At 43.6% G+C, this 23,593-nt stretch overlaps 1 long non-coding RNA gene across 1 annotated transcript; it reads left to right on the top strand.

Moving 5' to 3' along the window:
• The first annotated feature begins 6,626 nt into the window (after positions 1 to 6,626).
• On the top strand, positions 6,627 to 11,722 carry LOC114012963 (uncharacterized). The gene is made up of 3 exons (XR_003555765.2): positions 6,627 to 6,805; positions 6,928 to 7,082; positions 8,999 to 11,722. It is a non-coding gene; the product is annotated as an uncharacterized LOC114012963 (long non-coding RNA).
• Positions 11,723 to 23,593: the final 11,871 nt, after the last annotated feature.

A 23,593-nucleotide genomic window follows, 5' to 3' on the forward strand; every position in this document is an offset into this window, starting at 1 on the left:
GACTCTCTTGCCCAAGAAAACTGAGCAATTCTGAGACTTTCTGAGACTTATCAAAAGAGTGCTACAGCTGCAGCAAGGGAATGCAGAAAGACCCCTTTCAATTCTCTTCTGAAAGCCTAAAGATCCTATGCTGACAAAAAGGTCATCTATCTCAGATCAAGGTTTGTTATTTTTGTGAAACTCAGATCACTCAACACCTGGAGGCAATTTCCTAAGCATCTGCATTTTTACAATGTGAAGCCAAGGTGGGATGAAAGGGCAAAACCGAGTCAGCTCTCAGAAAACCTGGCACTTCTGGGCTTTGCAAGCTTGCCTTAGCTGAGTAAAGCTGTCATTTGCAGGGTATCCATGAAAAGCTTCTGGTTTAAGTGAAGCAACACTGTGGTTGTGATTTTCCCTTGCTTATATAGAACACCCATATTTTAGAAAATTTCGGTAACATTTCATCCTGGCCTTAAAAAATTATGCAGTCATAAAAAGTGGATATAACACAGAAAAGCAGCACTCTGAACAGAGGATACAAATGTACTAGCAAAGTGTAGAGAGACCCATGGGTTGGCCATCACTTAACCCCAACCCAGGCCAGTTTACACCCTTGGAGTCACAGCTCAGGCATGGTTTTCAGGAGCTGGATCATTGCCCACAGGCATTCTGGATGTAGCCACTCAGTTTTGCAGCAGAAGGTTGTTTACCTATGTGGCCATGAGGCGTGCCACCGCTCCAGACCATGGGGCAGAAAGCAGTCTTTGAAGTATTTTTCATTCACAATGGTACCGCCTTAGGATTTATCTTGCCAGGATGTGAGAGAACAAGAGCAAATGAGGATTTCCGCAGCACTTCAGACATCAGGACTCAGCAGGAGGCAGTGTTACTGTAAAAAAGTCAAGATTCAATTTAGGACACTAAGCTGAGGTGTTTACATCTAGGTGCCAACACATGAGGCAAAGGAGCAGTTCAGTTTTTATCACCTGGTGCCCTCTCTGGCTTTTGGACAGCAATGCAAAAGACATGCAGTCTTTTCTGTGCTGTGTCATTTCTCACAGCACCACCCAGAAGTCTTGTGTACCCCAGGACACGTGTCTGGGCAACACTGCTGAGCCCACAGCCTTGGGGACTGGTGACCTGAATTGCCTGCTGGTCTCCGTTGACTGTACTGACAAGCTCTCCACTGACCACGATGGTCTCATATGTAAAATGCATAGTAGGTGGGGTTTGCATGTAGACACTGAAGTCTGGGAGTCTTAATACGGAGCTGAAACCTGCTCCAACTTTCTGAAGGATTAACCTTTACATTCATAATAAATTCCATTACTTTTAAAAGACAGAAAACAAATTCATATATAGGTCTTAATTAAGATGATTATAAAGAAAAAATCATACTACTACTCTTATTTGCTCTGTGCAAAGCATAGAGAGGTACAGATATCAAGTGTTGATTTCCACACTTTATATTACTCTTCATTCTGGCATTCTAGGTACTGAAACTTTTTCTATGTCAGATGGCATTGTATTTTTAGAGAAAGTCATGGATGGATCCCATCTGTGGATGCAGCACTGGTCTCTAACATTTTTTTTTAATATTTTTATAGAACGTAGAAAGGAAAGGAGGTAATAAATTCCCAGGACATATCTACCCTGCTGCCACCCCCTCTATGATGGTGACAGTGAGCCTTCTTGGACGGAGGTGCTTGCAGTGTGAGAACTTCCAGCAGAAGAAACTAAGGGGTAATAGCAATAAGAAAGAGGCTTGGCAAATAGTTGAGTAAGAAACTTTACAGGGCATATTCAGACTTGCCAAGCTGAGCCCAAACACATGACCTAGCATCTGTCAGGATGTGTCCATGTCCACTGTATGCTCAGTCTTGTAATGGACATGTCAGGCAGAGGAGCCTGACTCAAAGATCTTTTCTCCACCCTGCTGTTGATGGTCTGCTGGATCATAGAATCATAGAATATCTGAAGTTGGAAGGGACCCATAGTTGGGGTCATAGAATCATAGAACATCTTGAGTTGGTGAGGGGTCCTGGGAGCATCCCTCACTTCATCATTGTCATCCCATTTTTTTTATCTTGTCCGCTTACTTTTATAACACGTTCAGCATGTGCTGCTAAGTTGGGGTCCAGTTTTGAGCTATGCCTCCTTGAAAACTGGAGCAAGCCTGTCTCAACCTCCCATTCAGAAACTTGGAAGACTAAATTATTCTCTCTGTGCACCCTGGATTAAGTAGTGTTTTCCTAGCCACAGTAGCAAGCTCTAACAAAGTGTTTTAAATGAGCAGAATTTTATTAGAGGGAAGGGAGGGAAGGAAACAGAAGGAAGCATTAGTCTGGGAAACCTGAATTAACAGTCAGTGACCCACAGCCTTGCTCCTCAGTGTAGTTATTAAGGAATTAGCCTGGCCCCAGCTTTCTGCTTGCAGTCATGACAGTGCCAAAGGGACAGCTGCTGCCCTTCTCCCTGGTCCCATTCCCCTTGAAGTGTGTTTGTGCTCAGGATGGTTCAGTGGGGTGACTGGTCAGGCCATTTCCAGGGCTCTGAGTATCTCATGGACAATGCTCCCAGCCTCGCTGTTGGTGAAGGAAGTCCCCATGGAGTCCTTAGGCTAGGTAGATTCTCCCAGATGCCCCAGACTGGTGCCCAGTAGCCTCCATGCCACAGGTTTTACCATGGGCTGCTGGACTGCTGTGGCTCATACAGTACCACCTCTTGCTTACAGCCAGGGATCTGCTCCTGTCTGCAGTCATCACTCTCTCAGGCCACCTCCTTGCCTTCTCAGGGCCATCCACCCAGAGGTCCCTTGAGAAGCTGGGGGTGACCCTTTCCAAAGCTCACCAGTGTACTCCACATCTTTTAAGATGACCAGCCATCATGTTTACAAGCCTTCTGGGTGCAGCAGCTGTCTCCTACTGTGTGTTTTCACTGTGCCAAGGCCAAAAAATGTAAAGTTTCTAGCTATTACTAATGTAAGTAACAATTAACAACAGTGGTTTCAATAATATAATACTACATGGGCCACAAGAGGATTATAACTCTACCAACTGGCCAAAAGTGATGGGAGAGCAAACAGGGAGGTGGGCTAAAAAAACCAGTGTAGATAGCAAACTGGTGAAGCACTGGCCTCTTTGCAGTGGAGAATGTGGTTGATAACCGTCACCCCTCTGATGCCCAAGCAGAAGGATGTGTGCTCAGTTACAGGATGAGGCATGATGCAAAAGGAAGGTAAGGAAAGGAAACACAGGGAACAGCAAGGGGGGGAAAGGATGAACAGAGCACATGATGTGAGGTGGGGCAGGAGAGCAGAATGAGGCAGAGAAACAGCTGACCTGAGACATGGTGTTCACTACCCGCAATGTTCCATCTTCCCTGAGGATAGCCCCTCTCTTCGTTCTCTCCCTTCAAGTCTTCACTACTGGCACACGCTGTGTCCAGAGCACTGCAGACCAGGACACCTCCTGCCTGGACAGCCACAATGGCACCAGTGCTAGCGACATCCAAAAGAGCCTGGGGATCCCTGTTTCTAGCTGGTACCTCTCCTCCTCCTCCCTCAGCACGCTTTGGCAGTGATATTAGCCTTGAAGGTCCTTACATCAGGAATGAACTGCATTTGGTTCAGGTTTGCCAAGTGCTGTTAGAATCCATATTTGTATTTCTCCAAAGCTTTCCTACCAGGTACCAGAATATACGCTCCCTCTTCTTACATGTTACAGAAACTCCCTTTGAGCTGTCTCCCCTCCCCGTGTGCACTGAGCAGCACGTACAGGGTTAACTGAGCTGTTCACAGCATTCAAATTTTTGAAAAATGGGCTATGGGCATTGTAGCTTTCAGCATGTTTCCTCCCATACAGAGGCACAGAGCAGGAGCACGCTGTGGGTGGCAGACATGAGTGACATAGTACAAAGTTTAGGCTGGGCTGCCTCAGCTGCAGCTGAATTGCAGGCAGCAGTGCTGGCTCAGCCCGGGAGCGGAGAAATGCCTCTGCTGGGTACAATAGCGGAGTGTGAGAGATGTTGGGATGTGAAAGCCATGGCAGCAGGACCCTGTGAACCCCCATCTCCCAGTGCCCCCCTGCCAGGATGCCTCACTCCTAAAGATGTGATTCATGGAGATCCAGTAATCAAGGGAATTGTGAAATATCTGACATTCTCCCCACCTTCTTCTAACAAAAAAAGCTTTGGCTTTCATGTCCTGCAGGCAGTTGCTCATACATTGTGCGTTCCTCAGAGCAAAGGAACAACCAGAGGTGTTTTACTGGAGAAGAGAAACAACTGAGTGGTGCTGGGGATGATGTGAGACAAGAACGAGAACAACAGCACTCAGCATCTGATACTGGTGGAGGCCATCCTCAGGCCTGGGTCATGCTGGCAACCCAAGAAGTATCAAGCTTGATGCTGGAGCAACAGTGCCATCTTCCCTGCAAGCTGATAATGAGAAGTCATGGGGTGAAACAGATTTTCCCTGTGGAAAAGCCCTGGTTCATATAAAAAATAAATCAGTCTGCTACTGCATGCATAGCTTGGCTCTGTTACAACTTCTGTGTGATTTCTGAGCAGCCCTCCTCATGGCTGGAGAGGGATGTCTTGTCTTTCTTTTCCCATCATCTGTCCTCTTTGTACCACATACAGCTGATCTGTACTCATCCTTGCTTTATAGAGAAGGGCAAAGCACCCAAGAATTCAGGTGTATTGCATTAAAGATAATGCCTTTAAAAAAAAAAAACAAAACAGAAAAACAACAACACAAAAACCCCACCCGGGGTATGCAGTGAAAAGGCTTCCCTCCCCTCCTCTCCTTAGGTGGAGATGAGATTTTGGGAGTTTGCAACATCAATCTGGCAGTTTGGGCTCCTGTTTCAATGCAGCTTCTTCATTAAGTAAATCCTATTTAAATCTGCTTCTTTATACCAGAAGAACCACTCTGGGTAGATCCTACCTCTCTCCCTTCTAAAAATGACTGTGATGTGCTCACTCATGCACTGGATCTGCATTGCTTAAAGTTAGTAACAAACAACTTAGTGAAATAAAATTAGCATTATAGCCATTTCTTTCTCAGATTCTCATTTCCTGATTTCTCTTCATTATCTGTGTAGGAGGAAAGCAAGTGAGATCTTCATCCTTTCTGGTTGTGAGGCAATTAATGCCTTTTTTTAATTGTAAGGGTGTTTTGCCATAAATGGTTTAACTTCCACCTAGGTTGTCTTCTGCATCTCCCACTGCTTCTCAAAACCTTTAAGAAATATAACATGTTATTGCTGTATCAGTTCCCTAACTCCCACATTGTGCTACCTCTGGAAAATGCTCCCATGGGGATACCTATTGTCAAGTGCTTTTTTAAAATTACAGGAACTTTAAGGTACCCTGCTCCCTACCAGTCCTGATTGCATTGCTGCGAAGACAGAGGGTTGACGTGTTGTCCCTGCCAAGGCTGCCCCTCTGCCCCCTTCTCATGGGGTCAAGGTGGCGTGAATCCCTGCCTGCCCCAGCACAGCTGCTTTTTGGGGAGCAATTTCTTCATTTACGACCTCTGTGACACCTTCTTGCCTTGGTGAAATGTGAAAGTAAAAGAAATTACTCCACAAGTACCACAGCAGCTAGACAGGGTTAAAAGCTTCCTCCAGAAACCTTCTGTATCTGAAGATTTTGGTTAATAGGAACCAAAATTATTTGCTAGAACATGTTTATCTGCTTTAGAGGGGGGAAAAAAAGGGAGAGATTTTTTGCCTAACACAGGAGAAATTTATTCTACAAAGGCAGCTAACAGGTCAGTGTCAGGGACCTTTGTCCAGACCAGAGTTCAAATGTCCTCTCTATAAACAGCTGGACATGGCAGGGACTCAACTTTTCATTTACTGTATAGATCTGAGATATAAAAAAACCCTGAGTATAAAAAAATCTGAGATGTGAGTATAAGAAAAACATTTCCTGTTTTGTCAGTGGTTGAATGAACAGTTAGAGGGGAAATTTTGGCTTGGGTTGAACCTAGAAACAAATTTGGGTTTCTGGAGAAGAGAAATACTTTTGTTACCATCTAAGGTATTTTTGATCTAAACCAAAATGTTTTAAGACTTTTGGGTAGATAGAACTTAACCCTTCAAAGGCTTTCTTCTGTAAATTCCGGATAATGTCAAAATTTTAAAAGATGCCTTTCTGCAATGAGAAGTGAAAAGTTATGTTTGGCAAATGCCAAGAAGAAATACAAAGTAATATTTTCAAAATATATGCCTCCATTTTGAGGGTCAATATTTTTGGCCAAACTAAACCCAGATCTATAAATATATTTGGTCTTTCTAAAGGTGGGGGTTTTTCTTACAGGAAAAAAAGGTATTATTTGTAAAATTAAATGTAAGCTTCCATGTTCTCTCACCACAGCTGGAATCAGGACCGTGACTACTTGGCTACACTGGAGTAGGCGAGGAGCTTCTCCCTCACTCATATTCTTTTTTCATCTCTAAAAAAAGTGGTTTCCTCCTGTGGTGAAACAAGAGATCAGTTTTCTGGCTGATTACTTTCTCTTGCCAGGCAGTGCCCTGTCTCCCAGGGGGCAGTGAACTCCATTGCAAAACTTTCCCATTAAATGTCTGACCAAGGCACAGGAGCAGGAACTCTGTCAGCAAGTCCACGTGCACTTCCCAGTCCTCTGGCATCTCACCAGGCTGCTGACAGAGAAAGAGGTGGCAAAGGAATTGCCTAAAACAGTGACAAAGTCTCTTGTGGATGAATTCCAGAGGAAAGCAGGACAAAATTACCTTCCAGGTTTGAGGGTCTTACTGTCCAAGGAAGAGGAAAAAAAACCCACTAACAACTTTTGGTGAGCTAAGTATGAGGGCACGTACCTGTAGGTAAATGCGTGTTTGATTCCTTGAGCCAGATCTCAGTTACACTACTGTGAGTAATACCAGCCTGATTATGACTATTTCACCACTCCTGCAGGCTTAGAGGATGGCAAGCTGAAATCGTGGCCCTTATCTGTTCTGCCTGTTTGCTCTTGTGAAAAGCAAGGGACAGGTTTTCGAGCAGGACAGGTTTTCAAGGGCTCATTGTCAACAGCTGTAACCACTTTCAGCACAGTTCACACCCAAAGGCAGGTCAGTGAGCATTATTTTCCCTTCCCTTGGAAATGTACTGAGAAACGCCAGAGACGAGACTTTATGTAATGCAGTAATGTGGTACAGCACTCTGCGGGCAATTTACTGGACCTTGTGATTTAGACTAGCAGGAAGAAGCAAGGTTGCTTTATTAAAAGCGCACTCCTGCCTCTACAGTATCATAGAAACAAAAACTTTCACACGATTTCAGCATCAGGCACGCTGGTTTTTGATAGCAGCGTGATGCACTGATACACATGGGAATCCCAGTTTCACAGCCAATGCACGTGCCATAAATTGACACAAAAAATACACTTTCCCTATATTTATAGGGCCAGGATGTTGCCATGCATACGATTGCATTTTTAGATTTTATGACAGTTTCCTTCTGTGGGCAGAGACCTTATTGCTCCCAAAATAAATACTATGAAACCAAAATAAATGCCATGGGAATATAGGCTTCAATATAAACTGCCTAAATTCTGGCTCCTTAACTGGTGCCTTGCTTGTGTAATAACCACTGAGTCAGAGTATGACCCTGAATGCTTGGTCGTTACCTCCCTGGGTGTCATGGGGAAAGCAAAGTCTCACCTCCCCAGATGCTAATTCTTGAAAGTATGTAGTGAGGTATAACATATGAAAGGGCAGGACTACGCTTTACATAATTTTTTAATTCAACGACTCATCCATTCAAATAAGATTTACAAAGACATTATGCAATTTTGTTGTACACAGTCATCAGGGGTGTGTAATGAATATCTAACTCACAGACCGAGAGATTTAATTGGATGTAGATCATCTTATGACCATAGTCAGAAAGTGAACAGGGCCTGTGCACCGAATGAGCTTGTAACAAAATGTGTTGAAGTCTCTGACTCAGTTGTTGTCTTATATAAAAGAGAAAAGCTAGAGAATTGTGAAACCTTGTGAATTATGCAAGGAGGGAGTTTAATTACTTTTATTGTATTTATAGGGGGGTTTGCACTGCTAGTAGCTTTTAATTACTCATTACCTTTTGAGCGGTTGAAAATCAGAAACGAACTGCAGGTAGATTTGCCCTCGATACTGCTTTTAGAGTAATGGGAAGTTAAACCTATCTGTACAGGTTATTTTACAGTAATATTTTTATTCATGTATAATACAATGAAAGAGAAAAACAAACAAACAAAAATCTTATTCACTCATTTCTTCCTGAAAACTTGTCAAAGAGATTAAATAAATATTTGTCAGCAACCATGTAACAGCATTTTTACTTCCGCTAGAAAGGTTCTCCCACTCTGAAAAACTCCAAACATATTTATTTATGTTATCAAAGAACATTTCAGAAAGATATAATACACACTCATGTGTTTTCCAGCCTGCAGTTTACTTGGAATGCTGACATAGTTTCTTGTAAAAAAAAGGTGAGGGAAAGGTAAAAATATAATATTGCTAAATGTATAAAAATCTGATAATAGAAAATAACACATGGATTAATTGGAAGAAAAAACTATTTTTTGCACATTTAAAATTTCTAAATGTGTCATCAAAAGGGAAAAACAGAAACTTAAGTATGCCTCGTTATCTTCCAAAGCTGTTCAGCACTAATGGAGGGGAAGACACAGTGTTTTGAATTTTTTTACACAGACATCTGCAATCATTCATTTTATAGAAAATGCCACAAGAAAAACAAGTGAAAATGCATTTGATAATGACTCATGCTTCCATTTGTAAACATGGCATAAGCACTCAGCACAAGGGTATGGAAGTCAGATCTGGGGAGCTATGGAAAGCAACATAATGTACTTTGGCCCAGAAAACTGCTGATTATTTCAAGTAATGCTGACCCCAGCCTCCCGTGTCCTTTTACATAGTCACCTTCCCCGTCCGGACTTAACCAAATTCTCAGTTACATTGTGTTGTTATTTGTGTGACAGGACACGAGCTCCTTTGGGAGCTGGATGTACCCCGGTGCCACACGGGACAGCATGGTGGCCCAGGCCAGCATCACAACAGGGGTACTGGCACCTGCGCTCAGACCTGCGCCCTGCAAGCGGGGAGTTTGCTAGTGCAAGCAAACATGCTTGATGAGACCAGGCTTTCCGCCCCAGCCACCTACCCCAAGCAGTTTACAAACCAAGCCCCAAATTACACGAAGCTTGCCCATCCCACCACCGCACATTTATGCAGTCTCGCCACTCTCAAGCAAAGTTTTCAGCCAAGCAGTGAAGAAGTTGATGCTTAACGCTGAAGGGGGAAAAGAAAAATTATAAAGGGGTAAGAGTCAGTGGCAAAGAGCTGCGAATCCCGGCAGCCTGCAGTGCCTGCAGTGCCTCTTGCTTGCCTGCCCCAGCTCTGGGTTACCCTGCTGCGTGTGTGACTCAGCCAGGGAGAGTGAGCACTGGGAGGGGTCAGAAATAAATGTGTTTGGAGGAGGAAAAGTGTTTTCTGTAGGGGAACAGACCAGTACGTAGGACTGCATGGTGGAAATCCAACATAAGCCTTGCGCAAGTCTAATTGCTATGATCTCCCATGACTGTCTTCTCATTCCTTAAGTAATTGAGGCTTCAGTTCAGCAAAGCATTTAAGCTCAGGCTTCATTTTGTGCTGTCAGTAAGTGCTTTGCTGAACAGGGGCTTAAAGTATCAAGCTTATTGCATGAGATTTATCCCACCTAATTTTAGATGTTTGCAGTGCAGATATCTACACCAGAGGTAGCGACCCCAGGCTTTGCTCATTATTAATGAGGAGAAATAAGCATTTCTGAGCTGCTATTCATAAGGCCTACTCTACCTTGGAATGAGAAATACCATTCAGTAGAAATGTTTGCAAGAGGAGCTTAAAATACCTAGATCAGATGTAAACACCTACAATCCGGGTACCTACAATCATATACCTGAACCGCAACAACTTCCGATGACAGATAAGTAGAAATAAACATACCAATTGGATGGAATCAGGCAAATGCAAACTGAATTTTTACAGAGCAATGAAGCCAAAAATTATTTTTTTCAGTGAGAAAGTTAAAGTTTTAATTGCTTTAAAGACAAACAGTGGAAGAAAAGAACAGACCGTCATTATTCCCTTGTTTAAGCATTATTTCTTTCATACTTTCATTGTCTGAACTAGCTCCTCTGCGCTCCATTGCTTACTGAGGGTTCCTGCGCACCAGCCTCACTTTTAGAAAGCTGCAGCTAGGTAAGGTTTACCTCCTCTTGCATCAGACAGATATTTTTAGAGCAGGAATCCCAAAAATTCAAGCTATTTCTGCAGAATTATTCAACTGAGAACTTGTGTTTCTCTGAACGTTGAAAACTGCTGCTCTCCCTGCATAGGCAACTGGGATGTAAACTTCTGGGAATTACTGCAAATATGGGAATGCCTGGAATCCCTGTGGGAAATAATTGCAAAACCTTTAATCCTTGTTATCTCTGAGAGCACATATTTTTGTTTGCTTGATCAGCAGTGGGAGAGGATGACCGATTAATATGTTGGGCAGTAAAGCATCACGCTGTTTCTCTGTTCCCCTGCCCCAGACTGCCTCTGGGAAGATGCTGGTTCCTGAGCAAACAGCATGGAACAGAAGAGCAGCAGCAATACTTGGTGTGCAGTGGTGGTGGTGTCAGGCATTGTGTGGCAACTGCAAAACCAGCAGCCGAGACTGCAGTTGCTGAAAGTATAACAGAGCAGCAAATACACTTTTGTTAAGCTTAAGCAGTTGGTGCTTAATGTGGTCCAATGCCTACAGCAGGAGTCAAGAACACCCATTCAAGAACTAAACTGAGGCAGTAAGTTAGGAGTAAAATCACTTGACATTTACTTCTATGAATGGTGGAGACAGACAGCTCCAGAAACCAATTCATCCTATCCCAAGGAAAAGATTTAAAATTTGTGGGTTGCATCCTTCTCTGTATACAGCAGCCTCTTTCTAACTTCAAGAAAGTCACCAGATCCTTAAATGAGGTGGATAGTCCAGTCCTTGAATGTTACTAACATAAAACATGTACTCCTTAGCACTGGAAAAATCTTTTTTCTCTGCACTTTCATACCTACCAAAATGAGGAACAGGCTGAGATTGCTGCTTCTTTGTGCTGTCACAGGGCAGCTGATAACAGAGCTCTGGACTCTGTGAAACCTGCAAAGGGAAAATTAATTTACAGGACCACAACACATCTTTCTCTTTTGATGTTTAAAGCTTTCTGATTCTAACACACATTAGAGCTTCTACCACAAGCAGCAGCCTGGGAGATATATGGGGACTGAATCTGATAAAGGGTTTATTTTACTTGGGGGCAGATTCTGTCTGGGTGTTTTGTGGGACTCAAAGAAGAGGAAATGATTCACCGACAAAAGGGGGAACAGATGCCTTGACTCACAGTTTCCTGATTTGACCACTAGACAATTCCTCTAGCAATTCCTTAGCGCATCAGAAGGATGGATTAGCTTCTTAATTCCTTAAACATCATTAAATGGTTGTCCTGGATTATACATCCAGGCTTATACATACTACCTTATACATACTGCCTCCTGAGGGAAAATCTCTAGGTTTTATTCTGCAGGTTTGTAGAAACAGTGGCAAAATAAGTGTATTTGCCCAACAACCTTGTTGATGCTAATGGAACCAAAGTGCCAAGTCTGCTGCACTGCTTTTCTCTTATGTACAGGGCGGGGGTGGGGGTGGGGTGGTGGAACTCATTTAGTTCATAAAATTCCAGACATAACAGAACATGGGGTTTATGCCTAATTCTATAAGATTCTGGATGGTGGCTAAGAAACACAAAAGGATTAGGTCTGCATGAAAGCAAATTTAAGACATCACTGTTCAATTAAATCACTCTGGAGTTTCACTTTCCTTCTAGTAAAAAGAATTTTTTTGTACCCATGGCTACTATAAATTGTTTCTAGATTATAGAAAGATAATTAAAAGAGCGCTTTATGAGGCATGGATGTCAAAAAAATATAATTACATTGAAGATGTCAGATGTACTTGAGAGTCTTAAACTAAACTCTGCAGCTACCAGATTGTCTCATATATGCGGTTTCTTTTATAAAATACTTCTCCTAAAGAGGTAACACGTTATTGTCAAAAAGTTTGTTTACGTTGACAAATCATTAGACTCACTCCACAGGATCCTTTTGCAGGAGCTTTCAGATTTCTAGCCCAGGCAGTGTTCCCCCGTGCTGACCTGCCGGCTGATTTTAGTTTTAGGACTGTGCCATCTGCTGTTGGAATTGCAGATTTCCCTGGGTCTGCACAGCCTGCAACCGCCAGCTTACACGGTCTGGCCACGCATGACTCAGTTTTGTTCCCATGTGAGGGACAGATGTTGCAGGGTAACTGTCTGCCATCCCTGTCAGAAGCTTCAACCTTCCCAGGATCGTTTTATTCTACTGTTTTGAAGGGCTTTGCTTTGGCACAGACATGTAAGGGCCTCCATTTGCGCCTGTTGCTCAGAAGTAACTTTATCAAAGGTGGTATCACACACAGAGGATGCAGGGCCATATCCTGCAATATTAAATTTTAACAGAAAATCTGACTTAGGGCTGTTGTTTGGGCTCTTCTGGGCAAGAGGACTGGGGCTGCAGGAGATGCTTTGCTTTCAAGGTCTGATCTTGCAAAGAGTTATTTCCTGACTCTTGCAATGGCCTTAAGAGCCTGTGATGCGCTGATCCCTCATTGTGCATTCGCACAGCTCCAAGCATTGAATGCATCACATGCCTGGTCCCTATGGCACAAGGCTCCAACAGGTCCATGTCCTTCTTATACTGGGGGCCCCAGAGCTGAGCACAGTACTCCAGGTGGGGTCTCACGAGAGCAGGGTAGAGGGGGAGAATCACCTCCCTTGACCCTTTAAAAGAAGGCCATGCTTCTTTTGATGCAGTCCAGAATTTGGTTGGCTTTCTGGGCTGTGAGTGCACATTGCCAGCTCATGTTGAGCTTCTCACCAGCCAAGAAGTCCTTCTCCTCAGGGCTACTCTCAATATTGTGCAGAGCGGGTACTGTTGTACAGTAAGAAGTACCTGTCCAGTATCTCAGGTCAGCATTTCACCCTCCTGCATAGACCCCACATTTGTACATTTGGAGCAAGCTGTGATAGCTTTAACACAGCAATGAACCATGTGGCTGAGACACGAACCTAATGTCCTCCACTGGGAACCAGCATTTTTATCAGGGCTTGGACACAGCCAGCACACAGCAGAATTGGACCATCAGGGCATGCTGAATTCCCAGCAAAAAGTGCTAGCAAAGTTCAGAAAGCCATCAGTTTTCTGAAAAATTAGTTCTTGAAATAAACACTCTGCTCAGGTGTGTATTACCTTAGTTGGGGCTTAGACTGGTGCCATGTCTACCACAGCCAAGTGCCCTCCCCTAAGTGCTAACTCGGCAGTGGTGCTTTGGTCAGCAGTGTGATAAATGAGTCTAAAATTAGCTGCTGAGAATTGAAACACAGTACTATTTTCTGTTCCTGGAGCTTGTTGAAGACTCACCATTTGTAGATTGGCATCTCAGAGGGCTGCTTTGCATGGGAATAAGAGGATCCAGAACAAGGAATGAACTCTGACCACTGCCTGGTATTGTACTTTAGTTCCTGTTGTTTACATGCTAGTGGCATCACAGAGCTATTAAAAAAGTAGACTGAACAATAGAGATGTTTATTACTGAAACTCCATTACACTCTTAACCACAACTATCTCTTATCTGACAACATGAAAGCAATACCACTTTGGGAAAACTGAAAACAACTGTGCATTTGAGGAGTCAGATTCCTCACAAGAGTAACCCATATCATCTGCAGGAGCATTTCTGAGCTCAAAGGTCCACCAGGGAGGACTGGTCAGGGAAATAATCCCAAAGATATTTTCAGTTTTAAATTTTCAACAAGGGGCATCTTCCTGGCAGTCACTGAAGAACAGGCACGCTGTGCTCCATATCCATCGATGGCAGGTCAGGAAATCACGTGATCGGTGTACAGACAAGCTCTCCAGGGGGACAAAGTCGTATTTCAAGAGACACAACTGACCTGGAACTTTTTAATCCCACTCCTGGTTCCTGTTATAATTGCATCCGACTGCCTCACATCACTAGGATGTTTCTCTACTGACACTATTAAGAAAGGAAATGCCTGAAGTTTTAGGCACAGACTTATGTTAGCAGTTCGTTAATAGCATTTTTTTATTGAGAGTTGTAGGACCTGGCATCTTTAGCATCTAGACTGTTTAAGGTGGGGGGCGAGGGGGGGCAGGTTATATGCCCAGGCATCAAACCAAAAAAGGCCAGCACACCACACGAGGTTGTTTAAACAAGCTAGTTAGAAATACAGAGACATATGCCTTAGATCCCATTCTGCTTCAGGATTTAGGCAGTTTTTAAGGTTTGTTTTTCTCTACAGCATGAAGAACTCCCAGATCAATAGGCATTATTAATACTCACAGTTGGCGTGACACCAGTGGTCCCTCAAGTACCTGGCCACAAAGCTTTAGGTGCCCGTCCTAACATCAACAGCTCCTTCACTGATACGTCACCCCGCTGGCTACACCAGCCCACGGCTCGGGAACCTGCCCTGGTGCTATTCACAGGCAGAGCAAATTCAGAAGTTAAAACCAAGGCTCACAGGGAGAGCCAGGGTTGGTGTTGCCTGGAAAACTTGTTACCTCTTGTAGCCCACAGGCCAGTGGAGTTTGGAGAACACTGATTTGAGGAGACAAGCAGATGAAAGATGTGAAAGCAAAGCCATTAACTCCTGAGCCAAAATGGCTTGGCCAGGGTTACCCAGCAGAGCTGGGAGGTGAACATGGCCCCTGAGGGGCATGTAAACCGGGTCATGTTTTCTAGTTGAGAAGTAAAATGGAAAATATCAAGAACATCAAACAAACCCAACCCTTTGCAGACTGAAAATGTGGCTAATATTGCTGTCCCTCCTGCGCTTCATTTAATCATCTTAGAACTTGCTTGTAGCATCAAATGATTCATTTTCAAATAGAAACGTGATTAAGTGTCAGCAGAGACCCTTGACATAATGATGGCCAGCATTTCCTTCCAGGGTCTGAGCTTTTCCCACAGGAGATGTCATCCACTCCAATCCCTTTTTCTGTGGGAGCTGCCTTCCCTTCGTGCCGCCTGTAACCTGAGGCTAATTAGAAAGGAGTTGTTAAAAGGTTATGTGGTGATGTTGAAGACCTTTCCCAGTTTCCCTGACTTCAGGAGGTTTCAGAGCAGGCCTGGGATCAAACAGCAGGACTACAAATGAAACAGGAGCGCTGAAAGCAGGAGGCAGAATTAGCTGTGACTTTTCAACCACAGTGAGAATGAGCTGTGATGAGAAGCAAGCTCCTCTTGGAGAGAAGCCTCAGGTCCGGCTGTGGCTGCTGATTTCTCTCCAGCAGATGGACCTGGGCGCAGGGCTGCCTGCCCCTCTCCTGCCTGCCCTGAGGCCACCCACACTGCCCAGCAGAAGCACGGCTCAGGCAAAAGTCTTGTCCTGCCTTGCCGTGGTTGCCTACCATTTCCAGCCTGGATTTCCTCCTCCTGAGACACTTTGCTGCACACATTCCCGAGCTAGGCTTAAAAATAGGACTGCCTCTGATCCATGCTGGGTAAACAGTTTTCATTTTCCTGGTTTGCATGTGTTGAATTGCATGTTTTGCATGGTATCTAAAGACCACAGCAAGCTGCAGGCAGCACAGTTATTGACAGCTGAAAAAAGAGCCATCGTCTCTCTGGAGATGCTTTATACAGTGAACTTAAGCTCAATACACTAAACTTAGGAAAATGTTACGTGAAAGGAACCTGGGGTGTATGGAAGAGCTAAAGAACTTGAGCTTGGCTTAAACATGCACTCCCAAAGAGACTCAGAAAATTACAAGATACTCCCTTTTAAAAATCATCTGCCAAACACAGCCTTCCCTTCTGAAACACTGCGTTTGGGAAGAAATGTGGAGGAACAAGCAACCTTATGCATGGGAGTCTCCAACACTGCTGCTGCAACAAAATTTTGTATGGCGTGGCTGGCAAGGTGGCATGAGAACAGGGTGGTGAGTTGGCTTCGAATGCTTAATTATATAAATTAAGAGAGACAACCCCCAAAATTAAATGTTGCCGGTCTAATTTACATAGTTGCTATGGCTATTATAAAATGGAAAATGACTGCCCTCATTGCTTGCATTGTCACATGCCTTATGGTGAAATCACAGCTCCCTGGGTTATGGAAGGAGACAAAAATTGCGGGGTTCATCCCAAAAGGCTGCATTTTTGGGGCAGGGTCAGCAGAGGAGCAGCAACCCCAATGAATCTTGCAGGTTGCTCTGACTCTGGCTGGATCCTCAGGGCACAACTCAGGGACACAAGTCTGGGATCTAGACAAAAGAGCAATTTGAAAAACCTCAGGGCTCAGTCACTTATAAAAGACTTCTTTTATTACAAAGTTTTTTACAAACTTTTACTTTTATTAAAAATTTTTATAGACAAAGATTTCTTCTGCAGAGCCAGATCCAGAAGCTTCTTTGTGGTGACTCCAGGTCTTCAACCTGGCTGCTCACAGGACAGAGCCTTCAATAAAACAAACCTTTGTGCTAACACTCACATCCCAGGCACCTACCAGCCATGGAGGAGACTCAGGCCTTTGGTATGACATCTCCTTTGAAGGAACCAGGGTCACGCATTTTCTCTTATGCAAGGGCCAGCAAGCTCCCTGGGACTACAGGGTTCACACACACGACACTTAAGAACTGGTCACTCATTTCTGTGGGTCCAGGAGACCACAGCAATCCACAACATCTGAATTTTTGGGGGTTTTCTCAACAGCAGTGCCCAAGAAGGATGATCTCCTTCAGGTATATGGAGACCTGGGATTGAAGGTAGAGAAGATAAACCAATAAATCATCTATGATCAGGTTACATCTGGGGGGCAGCAGCCCCATAAGTCTCAGGTCTGACTCCCCGTGCGGAGAAGATTTGCCCCAGCTCTCCTCACCATCCCTCTGGAGCACAAGCTCTGGTGCTGGGCCAGCTCTGGCTACTTCGCTGTGGTCTTTTACAGCCAGGCTCACAATTTCTCTGCCTCAAATGTGAAAACACTGAATACAAGCCAGGTCTGAGCAACCAGATGCATGTATACTGTGGGCAGAGCAAACAGGCATATACCTACAGAGCACCATGTAAATACAGCCTCCATAAGCTACTTTTACTCTCAGGAGGTATGCCAGGAATATAAGGAATCAAATGCATTTATAATAATCCTTCATAACAGAAAGTGGTAGTGCAAACAGTGCAGAAGCAAATTTTAATCCACTGACCACACCGGCCGGACAGATAGGATGTGACAGACCACCTGAAAGCAACACTAATGCATCAGGGTTTTGTCTGCTAATGTGATACTGACCAAGGCTAACAGCCTACACAACGACCATAAACCTCTCCTACAGTATCCTCAAAAAGATCTATTTGTAAGTGCTCCAGATTCCCTGTTAATTACAAAAGGATTAAACTTTTTCTTCTTCCCAACATTGTGATGAGCTTAGCCTGAGCTGACAAAACAGGCCAAGGGGTGTAGAAACATCATTTCTCCTTTGCAGAGGAAGGATACCACATAAAGGTCACTGCTAGCAACCAACAAGTCCTGCTAGTTTGTAGATGTCATTTACTCTAGTAATCCAATAAATATTTCCAAATGGAAATTAGTAAACTGGCTAGGAAGCAGGAAAAACACGAGCAGGCAGCTCCACTGGTGCCCCTAATGCATTGGTGCTGGAAAGAGCTAAAATGATCCCACAGTGTATATGCTAGGAACAAGTGAATAGGTTAAAGAGGCTGAATATTACCTCTCCATATGACAACACAGAGGAGGTCAAGGGGATGTGCAAAATAGGACCACCACCACCCCCTGAATAGTGTGAGACCTGCTGGAAGTGCCTTTTGGTGACAACTCTGAAGAGATTTAATATCTGTGTTTATCAGAAGTGAGTTTAAGATGTAACTTGTGACACTGAAGTACTTTCTCAGGAAGAGTACAGCAGCAACAAGAGGGATATCTCTGTCAGAGATAGCCACCGAAATCAGTGGTGGGAAACTAGATATTAAGTTAGCAACAACATGTAGCTTTTTTCACGTGGAGGATGACTAAACATGAGAAGAAACCATGACGGATGTGGTGGATGCAGTACATTTTTCAAACTGTCAAGTCTCCAAATCAGAGTGGAAAATCCTCTTCAGATACAGAGGTCATGTAAGCCTATCTAGGGAAAATTCTGTGGCCTTTGATACCTCGATCACATGAGAATGATATTGTCTGAACGCTGTAGCATAAGTCACACTTTTATCTGTGTATACATATTCATACATTTTTGACATTAAAGCCTCCCTGAAGGTAATGATCGCTTCCCTCCAGTGTGTCAGCTGCATCTCTCTGAATGTTGTTTTTTATAGCAATAAACAGTGTGTCATCAGTAATTTACTTTGTGTTTGCTGTGTCGTATGCCAGTTTGGAACACAGCAAGGACAGACATTTATCGTGATTTTAGGAAATTTCCTTGTAGTCATCATTATATGGAAAATATGCACATGTGCTGCTGATCACTGATGAAGAGACCTAGGAAGTTTTTAAAGCAAGAGCTTGAACAGCCTGTCAAAAGACATAGAAAATTACCATCTGTTTTCCCAGACATTTGGATCAGAGGCACAGGCTGAACAGCACTGAGAACAAATATGCATGTAAGGAACATAGTAACAGTCCTGTCCTCTGCTGCTAGACAAATCAATTTTTTATGGTATAAAATATTTACAATAGTATGTTGTAGGTTGCACTCAGCTTTTTTGTAGAGGGTAAGGGAATAAATTCTCCCTCCAGATTCCCAGATCTCCACTGCTGATGGGATGCACAGAAAACCTGCCACTGCTGCTGTATATTCCTGCAGCTCTGCACAGGCTTTCATCCAGGGGAAGAGCAGAGCGGGTGCTAAGGGTACAAGAGCAACTTGGGGCACTTAACAGCTTCTTTCTGAATTAACAGGGATGCAAACCTCTTCACCTTCAGGAAAGCCAACTATGCATATTTTTATGTCTGCTTCTGCTTTGCTTTCAAGGCCTTTGATTTTATCTTTAAACCAGCAGTGTTTATAGTTCTCAAGATGATTGTGTTCTGCTAAACAAGTTCCTTTGTCCCATACTGCTGCTGACAAATATGCTCATGAAAAAATTTTACCATTCAGTAACTTCAGTCTTGCCTCCAACTTTTTTGCTGTACCCTTTGAACTGACATTGTTGCATTAATGCCTGCTATGATTTTGTCTACCATGCATGCCATTGCTATAGCCTATTAAAAGCAGTTGCAGCCGTGCTTACTGCTGGCTTCCTCCTTCCTTTTGAAGCAGTTTTCTTTGACTGGTCTTAATTAACGCATAAGCTGGGAAAGTGCCTTCTTTCCTCCTTCCAAGATGTTTTTGTTTCTTTGGTTTAATTTCATGTCTTTGGCGGAATAGATGTTTCCAATATGTTCTTTATGAAAATGAAAGGGAAATTGAAGCTTACACAACTTCTTTGTTGTGAAAAAAACCCAGGCCATGGTTCATCTTTGACTGCATGACCATTGTGTGCTTATTTGACTCCATTTCTTCTCCCTATTCAGAAAAGCCAAGTAACATGATTAAAGTCCTCTTCCAACTCAAAGACTTTGACAGCAAACAAAGACGGATCACTTACCAACTGAATGAATCATGTACAGGAAACCAAGGCTAGTGTTAAACATATTTACTAGGGCAATCAGTTAAGAATGGTATGTTGAAGATCTGCAATTAACACCAGTTCCACATACTGAAACAAGAGATTCAAAAGCTATTAGATAATTAGTGAAAATTTATAAAGCTGCATTCCTCAAGGCAGCCACAGATGCCAAAAGGAAATGCTGGACTGCTAGGCCAGATACCAACTTGTCAAGGAATTAATCATCATATTTAATGGCAAATACCTGGCCATGTGGGCAGCCATGCAAAGAGCTGAATAGCATGAACAGATGGAGTACTCCTCTCTTAGTACTGCTTATTGTCATGCTTTTGCCAGACGTGCAGCTAGCACATTGCTGTTTCCTCATCGATAGGCAAAATGAGCTTAGTAGCTCACCAGCTTCACATGTCCATGGAAAGTCCCTAGTGCACCAGGGCTTCAGACAGGAGAAAAAATGGGAAAAGTTTGTGAATTACATCAACATGTTATGAATACATCTCCTGCATATTAGCAGGTGAACTTCAGGATTTGGTGCAAACATCCTTTTGAGCCTGTAAATAAGCGACGGGTTGTGAGACCATCTCAGCCTGTAAAATAGCTTCATTACAGCAGAGCAAGAGGGTCGCAGCCAGAAGCAGGGCCCCATGGCAGGAGTCGCTGCCCAGGGCACATGTTCTCGCTCAGTGTTTCATTACCCACGACCGCCTGAAATGGAGACTTCTGCATTGAACTCAGCTGTGTCTGAACATCCTCCTACCTGCCTCTGCACAGGGCTTGCCAGAAACAGCTCCCGACTCAGAGCACAGAAACCAGCTACCAAAAGGAGAGCTGCTCCGTGTCACTCAAAGCAGTGCAAACCCCCATGGTTTTCCATGTAGTTAGCCCAAATTCCCGTAGTCTCAGAGAGGGAGGACAAAGCCTTGTAATTTTGAGAAGTGTCTGCTCTGAACAACCATTGCTTGTAGGTTGAATGAGACACAGCTCATTCTCTCCCCTTACTCAAGGCTTTCTGAGCAGCTGTTAGAAACAAAACTCGCCTGCCTTGTTTCAGCTATAGTTTTCTGAACTCCCAGTTGAGGGAAGCTGATTAAAGAGTATTAAATACTACCAAGATGTCTTTTCGCCGCCTCTCAAAAGGCGTTCTTTGCTGAGGCAGTTTAAAAGCTTTCTCTTTACACCTCTGACTTGAAATCACTGATTTTTCTACCACATCTGCTGCTGCTGATTAAACACAAGCAGTGTCAGAGTAGGGTACTTCTCTTAGCTTCCGTGGGTGAATCCTTAAGTCTATTGCTAATACAGCAGGTCAAGATGTTACAATTTCTGTGAAGTGTTATTAAAAAATTTAGTTCCCTACTTTTCCAGAAAATTTCATTTTCTAACAATCCAATAGAAAATTTAAATAAAAGTTAATGCTTTCATTTCAGCTAGAAAACTCTGGTTTCCTTTTGCCATAGTAACTGCCCAAAACAGGATTTTTGCTTTTCTTTTTTTTCAATTGCAACCTTGTTTTGTCAAAATCAAACTGTTTGCATGAAACATTTAAACACCAATAAGACTGAATTTGTCCCCAGAAAAGCTCCCAAAGGCTACCTTCATCATTTCAGCATCTCCAATGACTAACTCTGCAGGCAGAAGCAGACAGGTTCGAATAAGGCCCGTCAGGCACTAGCGACTGCACTATTTTGTCAGTGTACATGAACTGCATTTTGATCCATACCAAATAGATGGTTCCAGCTCCTGATTACTAGACTCCCATTCTGACTCTGAATAGAGAACAACTCCCCATCAGACATTTGTAATTACTTTATGTCACCGAAATAGAAAAATACCTTCTTGCACTTGACAAAAAAAATCAGGCTTTCCATATAACGTGACATCATGATAATTTATGCTAATTTCATAGACCAATACTGCAAGTGATATGCTGTTAAATAAGCCTGTATTAATACTAGAAAAAGGTCTAATGTGGTGATGCTTATCTTAGAAAATTAATACCATTACAGGCCAGCCACAGTAACTGCCTTTATTTCGTAGAGGGAAAAAAAGAAATTGAAAGGAATGTTGCATAGCAGTAATCTCATAGTCAATTAAGCAATGCTGACTCCTGAAATGTCTTTCAGCTTATGTTTCCCTGGGAAAAAGAAAAGCAAACTAATTTAGAGGACCTGAAAGCAGTGATATTTATGATCCGAGATACAGGTTGTATCCGTTTTAACAGCTCAGACCTGGAGAGATTCATTTTATGAACACAGGTATCAAGGCGGGGAAAAAATAAAAGACAAGTATCAAACTAAAATGTCATAAAACCAATCACATAGCTGCCATTTTTTAACTTCAGGGGAAGTCCCCCCCGTCTCTGACATTTGCACATGACTATTCAGTTACCACCTTAGGGCTCCAGGTAGGTACAAGATAGGCATATACTCAAAAGAAATCAGTATCAGAGCTAGGAACAGAAACACCAGTTTCTGAGGTTTCAGACCACAAGATTACTCAGTGCTGAACTTTGAAGATAAGGAGGCTGAGACAGATGAACAGAAAACAGATAATTTGTGGGATCCGTGTTTAAATGGAAACTTCCCATCCAAATAACAACATTCAAGGTACCACCATATCCCTGTGGCCCTCTCCTGAGTATTCAGCATTTCTCCCTCCCTCCTAAAACCTTCTTCTCCCCATAAAGCCGTTCAACACATCATTTTATTGACGATCCTCCTGTATTTTGTCTGGACATTTCTACAGTCCTATGACACCTTATTGTGCTTTCAAAACATATCATTGTTCAGCATGAATAAGAATTAGGCCCAGGACACAGGATTAATAAATCTTTCCCCCCTGAAGAGCTGTCAATCCAACGGAAGGATGGATAATGAGCCTTCCCCATTGCTGCCTCTTGCAAGGGTGTGTGTTTGGGTTTCAGCTCCAGCACTTGGATCTGCACCTAGGAGAGAGCAGTCCCCACTGGGTGTGAAATAAAGCCAGGACAGAGAAAGACCATTTTCTTACCAAACCCCTTCTCTGCGCTGGGTTTACTACAAACATGACTTTTAATACAGGTCTATTTAAGCTTTACTCCCTACCTTCTTTGCAGTAGTGCCCTCTAGCCCTGGTGAGTCCCTGAGTTTGTGCCAGGTGTGACATGACCACATGGAGAGACACGCGTCTAAATTAGGGGCTCGCTCCTTCCCTCCGTTTATTTCTCAGAGGTTGTCCCTCTAGATAGGCCAGGATAAAACACAACTTGCCACTTTTAAAGAAGCTCTATGACTTTGAAAAAAGACTTTCTGAGAGCATCACCTGCACTTATTCATCAGGTGGGTGGAGAAATTTTCCATCCAGCAAAGTAAGAGGTTTGTGGTTTGAGGCACGCTGCCCAGGGTTCTGCTAGTGGTGGCATTTCCCTGAGGATCAGCACTAGACGGGAACACATCGTGCCTTGCATTACATAGGCAATTCTTTTAATTATCACAGGGATGTTGCTTGATAATGACATTATTTGTAACGGTGCCTGAGAACAGAAGTACATTCCTAAAACCTCTTCTGTCTAGACAGGAGAATTTTGCAAAAATGCATCACTTGTGGACATCCCTGCGTATCCTGATCCTCGACCACGCATCTGCTCTCAAATTAATCCTCATGTCCGCGGCTCCGCTGCTTTGAACCGCATCGCGTTCGTTCAGTGCATTAACTCCTTCCCCCAGCCCCGGCATAGCCCCCCACACCGCCCCCGGCAGCGCCCGCGCTCCCCCCCCCAATCCACGCACCGCGCAACCGCTCTCACGACCGAACCCTTCGCAACCAGAGTCCCCTCCCG

This window comes from Falco peregrinus, chromosome 7, assembly GCF_023634155.1.
Source record: "Falco peregrinus isolate bFalPer1 chromosome 7, bFalPer1.pri, whole genome shotgun sequence".
NCBI lineage: Eukaryota > Metazoa > Chordata > Aves > Falconiformes > Falconidae > Falco > Falco peregrinus.